Source organism: Phoca vitulina, unplaced genomic scaffold (genome assembly GCF_004348235.1).
Source record: "Phoca vitulina isolate PV1807 unplaced genomic scaffold, GSC_HSeal_1.0 scaffold668, whole genome shotgun sequence".
Classification (NCBI taxonomy): domain Eukaryota; kingdom Metazoa; phylum Chordata; class Mammalia; order Carnivora; family Phocidae; genus Phoca; species Phoca vitulina.
Window position 1 is genome coordinate 1,750 of NW_022590355.1, and position 5,870 is coordinate 7,619.

At 42.9% G+C, this 5,870-nt stretch overlaps 1 pseudogene; it reads right to left on the bottom strand.

Annotated features, from left to right (window-relative positions):
• The window catches only part of LOC116629352, a 13,908-nt pseudogene that overhangs the window by 1,720 nt on the left and 6,318 nt on the right, over positions 1-5,870 (bottom strand).

Genomic DNA, 5,870 nt, shown 5'->3' on the forward strand with positions numbered 1-5,870 from the left:
AAGATGGATCTCCCCTAAACCCCTAAGTTGAATGCTTCTTCGGTAGAGAAAAATGCTCATTCCATGGGCTACATCAGCTTCACCTCAGTGACCCTAGGAGATTTGGGGCAGCAGAGCCCAGGGCCCACTGGAGGGGACCAGACCCCATCCCTCTGCCCTCACTCACCTTCCTGGGGTACTTCTACGGGGCTGTCACTGACTTCACATGCTGCTGCAGCTCCTTGGTGAGCTGGTCCCGGCCATGGGAGAGGAATTCCGGGGTCAGGACAATAAATGCCTTCACCACCTGCAGCACAGAACCAGAGTGGAGGCTCAGGGGGAGTGGCAACCAAGTGTAGAGTCTAAAAAGTAAATGTGTATTAAGTAAATGGAAAAACAAGTTGACAGTTGAGCCCCTGGAAAAGAACAGGACCAGTGTCCATACTTCCAATTTCTACTCTCTGCCTTGGAAAATTACTTCACCTCCCTCAGCCTCCATGTCCTTCTCTGATGTGGGGACAGCACGGCTTCATTCCTCAGGGCATGGCTCTCAAGATTCATCGAGATCATTCATATAAACCACGAAGCTCGTTTCAACTGATTTTTATTCCTATCATTATCATCACCATTTTCACTATTATTGTAGGTAGAGTTCTGTGGGCATTAAATCAATGGTGGTGATTAACTACGTTCCTATTATTCATGTCGCTTCTACAGGGCACAGGGCCTTGTCCAGAGTAGGTGCTCAGCACACAGTGAATCAATGAATGCTTGCTCTGGAGCCAGACTGCTCAGATTCCCATTCTGGCTCCACCACTTAACAGCTTTGTGATCAGGCAACTTATTTAATCTCCTTATGCTTGTTTCTTTCCCTGTAAAAAAGGGTCTCAGAGTCCTTAATTAATGAGGTTGCTGTGAGGGGGGTGAAATGAGCCGGCAGGTAGGAAGGGCTCAGAAATTAGGAGATGGGCAGCAGTAGCCCCAGCTGCAAGCCACACTCACAAGCAGCATGTTCTGTCACACATGGTTGAGGCCACACTGCTCTCTGGTGGCCACACAGTGTAAATGCACATGCACACCCCGGGGGCCCCCCTCCACCCTAGGTCCAAGGTTGGAGAGACAGGACCGGGAGGAAGGTTTCCCCGCACCTGCCTTGGTGCCCACACACAGACACGATGACCTCTGTGTCCTCCTCCTTACCTCCCTTCGAATTGGGTCCAGGCTGCTCACCACAGCTGATTCAGCCACAGCCGGGTGTTCGGCCAGGGCATTCTCCACCTCTGCGGGCCCGATGCGGTACCTGCAGGATCAATGGCTCCTTGGTTTCTGAGTGGCTGCCAGGGCCGGGTGACCCAGGCTCTCAAGTCTCATGTTTTGGAGGGTCACCTCGTCCCTTGTCACATAGGATAACTGTCACAGGAAGCCAGATACCTGTGCCCTGGCTCTGTCATGGGCCCCAAACGTGAAGAATGGGCACTCCGTGCTGAGAAATACAACACTCACATGCTCCCCAGAGTTTCTCACCTCACTGTCTCTGCTCAGGGAGGAGGGTGAATGTTTAGTCCTCCCCGAGCTCTGGGGCTGGGCTCAAGCAGCTTCCCTTGGCATGAAACCTAGTAGAAGCCTCGGCCTTTATCTTAAACATTCATGCAAATTCTGCATACTCTTCCCCATTATATTAGCATGTTTTAGAAATTTAAAAGGTAAACACACTCAACTTCCCTGAAATATCCAAGAGAACTTGTTACTCTGGTACAATGTGTCATTTTTTTTTTCTTCCAAATCACGTTAAGGTTTAGGGACGACTGACTTGGAGCCAGACAGCTTTGGTAAATCTTGGTTGTACCCAGCACTCTTTGAAACTTCAAGGAACTTTATTCACTAGTCAGTAACCCAGTTCCTTCATCTGTAAAATGGCAAAATTGCATCTACCTTCTAGCATTGAGAGCTGGGTTATATAAAGCACTGCAGAGTGTGCGTCCCCATAGTAAGTGCCTCATAAAGGTTTATGTTGTTGTTATCTATTATTAAAATTTTCAGTGATTGTTGTGTCCCATTAGAGGAGCCAAACATAGAGGAAGCTTCCTCAACCAAAAAGGGCCTAAGTAACGTCTTCCTTCCAAATTCCTTAAATTGCATAATGTCTCATTATGGTTCGCCTTGCAGACCTCTTGAACTACATTTTGATAGACTTTTCTGGATGCAGGGCTTGGGGGAGGTACACAGGTATCCCCAGAAAAGGGCCCCACGGACAGAGCTCTGTTCAGAGTTAGACTGAGCTAACCATCGCCAAGCTTGGATGAATGTCAGAACAAGCTAGATCCCATGAGGCATGTGAGGGTGATGCCTCCCGGCTCAGGTCAGCCATACCTACCCAGAGGCATTGATGATGTCATCGTTCCTCCCCAGGAACCAGATTGTATCCCTCTTCATCCATAGTTGCTCTATCTCCAGAGTTGTAAAAGTCCCCACACGCCACTTCGGCTGTCTTTACTGGGTTGTCCTGCAAAGACAACAATACCCCTTTGTTGAAGGCAATGAGTTTAGAGATGATGAGCCACAACCTGGTGCTCAGATCTGGGTCTGGATCCCGCTTCTGGCTCTACTTGGCACCTGGGCAAGTTTTGTAATCTCTCTGAGTCTATTTTCATTATATCCAAGTACTCAATGAACACTACTTGTCAATTAGTGAACAATATTGAGCCAATTTTAAGGATAATTTCTTAAAGTAACAACTCACTTTTGTGTGGCACTCTAGTATAACAAAATTTCCACTAGAACATGGACCCTGTGTATTTTATTTACTTGTTCTCAGCTTAGCATTCACATAGTGCCTGGACAAATGAGAGGTGTCAATAAACTTTTGTTAAATGAATTTCCTTCCCAAAATACTACATCATCTGATCCTCCCAGAAAACCTACAAGGCTTTTATTTTTCTAATTAAACTGTTTATTTTAAGATCATTGTATATTTGCAGGGTACCTGGGAGGCTCATTCGGTTGGGCAGATAACTCTTGATTTCTGCTCAGGTCATAATCTCAGGGTTGTGAGATCGAGCCCTGTGTAGGGCTCTGCACTCAGCATGGAGCCTGCTTGAGATTCTCTGTCTCCCTCCACCCCTTCCCTAACTAATGCACACATGCATGAATACATGTTCTCTCTCTCTCTCTCAAATAAATAAATAAATCTTTTTTAAAAAGACAATTATATATTTGCATGCAGTTATAAGAAATAACACAGAGAGATCCTGTGTGCCACTTACTCAGTTTTCTCCAATGGTAGCATCTTGCAAAACTACAGTTCAATATCACAACCAGGATATTGACATTGCTACAGTCCACCAATCTCACTTAGATCTCCCAGTTTACTTTTACTTTTTTGTGTGTGTCTACGTGTATTTTATCAAATGTGCATCCCCCACCAGAGTCAAGTTACAGAAGACTCCCGTCATCCTGAGGATCTCCTGTGTTGCTCTTTTATATCTACACCCATCTCCCTCATCTTTTCCCTCCCTCCAAATCCCTAAGCCCTTGACAGGGACTGATCTATTCCCTAGTTTTATAATTTTGTCACTTTAAGAATGTTACATAAATGGAATCCTATAGTATGTAATCTTTTGGGACTAGCTCTGTTTTTATTTTTTTCACTCAGTATAATTTTCTGGAAATTCATCCAGCTTCTTATGTTCATCAATACTTTGTTCTATTTACTGCTAAATGGTACTTCATGTTATGGATGAACCACAGTTTGGGTGTCAACCCATTGAAGGGCATCTGGGTTGTTTCCAGTTTGGGGCTATTGTGAATAAAGCTGCTCTCAACATTCATGTGCAGGTTTTATGTGAGGCTAGATTTTTATAGGCCATAACAGAAGAAATAAATGCTCAGAGAAGCACAATAACTCACTCAAAGTCACTCAGCTGGTCAGTGGTAGGGTTGGTATTTGAATTTAATTCTTGCTCCACAGCCTTTGTACTCAACCACTAAGCAATGTGTTGAGATCATCCCTCTCATGAAACACGAAATGATTTGAAAAGGGTCCAGGAAAAAAAAAAAAAAAAAAACATTGAATGACATCCCATTTTAGGTTCCCTTCCAATTGTTCTGATTGTATTAAGGAGACTGTCTGACATGTTTTTAAAAGCTCTGGAACTACCAAGAGTAAGTTTCAGGACTGGAGCTTTTAGTGGGAACAGGGTTTAGCTAGAATTCAAGAAAAATTGTTTTGTTTGCATTGTAGTTATAGTTTAATTGCCTTCTGTTTTTGGCAAATCATACTGTTTTCCATTTATGATACCGATTAACTTTTTAAAAAACATATGTTTTATTTTTTTTAAAGATTTTATTTATTTATTTGACAGAGAGAGACACAGCGAGAGAGGGAACACAAGCAAGGGGAGTGGGAGAGGGAGAAGCAGGCTTCCCGCGGAGCAGGGAGCCCGATGCGGGGCTCTATCCCAGGACCCTGGGATCATGACCTGAACCGAAGGCAGATGCTTAACGACTGAGCCACTCAGGTGCCCCCAAAAAACAGATGTTTTAAAGTAAAATAATGATTATTGTGTGCATCTTTTCTAACCTATCTGGGGGGCTGCCTGAAGGACAGGTGCAAGGAACTCACTTTATGTAACTCAGAAAAAAGCAGCAAGCACGGCTCATAGAAGCTACCAGGCAAACTACAAAAGTGAAGTTGCCTGAAGTAAGAGATTATGGGTGGAGATATACAACAGACCATCAAGGTCTGGGGGAGATGCTGGAGTGAGTTTTGGGGGTTTTTTTGTTTTTTGTTTTTGAAATTAGGATGTTCAAGACAGCTATATGCATGGGGGAATTAAGACAGCCATGAACATGCCTGGGCAAGATGCATGCTCAGCAAAGTCCTGAGAAAACCGTAAGCTTTCATCTCAGGCTGATCCCTAGGCTCAGAGCAAGTCCAGCTAAGTGGTGAAGGAGTATCCCAGCACAGAGCCAATCTGCACAGTGGTTGTTCTCTCTTCTTTTTTGGTTGGTGATGTTTTTCTTTGTTCATTTGAGCTCCTGCCCCTCAAGGGAATCTCTGTCAAAACATTAACTGAACACGAGCTAAAGGATCAGAAACCTCAGTAATCACACATGACAAACAATAGTCTTTAAAGAATCTGCAAAAGTACCACAACAAAGGACTACTATAGCCTTCAACAGTCCAAAATCAAAAACAAAACAATGAAACCCCAGCAACCTCAACCCCCAGGGAAGTGGGAGAATCTGATTTCTAGAGTTCACTCATATGTGGAATTTAAGAAACAAAACAAATGAACATTGGGGAAAAAGAGGGGAAAGCTAAGAAACTGACTCTTAACTGTAGAGAACAAAGTGATGGTAACCAGAGGGGAGGGGCAGGGGGATGGGTGAAATAGGTGATGGGGATTAAGGAGTGCACTCCTTAGGATGAGCACTGGCTGATGTATGTAAGTGATGAATCACTAAATTCTGTACCTGAAACTAATATTGCACTGTATGTTGACTAAGTGGAATTTAAATAAAAACTTGGAAGAAATAATAAGTCAAACGTGTTAAATGATCAAAAACTAAGAGAAAAAATGAACAAAGAACTAAAAAACAGAAAAAATTATATATGGACAAAAGAAATTAAAAAATGATTCTATTTAGAATAGCAACAAAATGAATATAATACTAAGAATAAATTTAGTCAAGAAAGTGAAAGACTTGTACACTGAAAAATAAAAATTTTTGCTGAAAGAAATGAAAGAAGGTATCAATAAATGGAAAGACATACTGTATTAATTGGAGACTTAATATTAAGATGACAATACTACCCAAAGCCATCTTCAGGTTCAATGCACTCCCTATCAAAATCTCAGTGGTATAGAAATATTCATCCTAAAATTCAT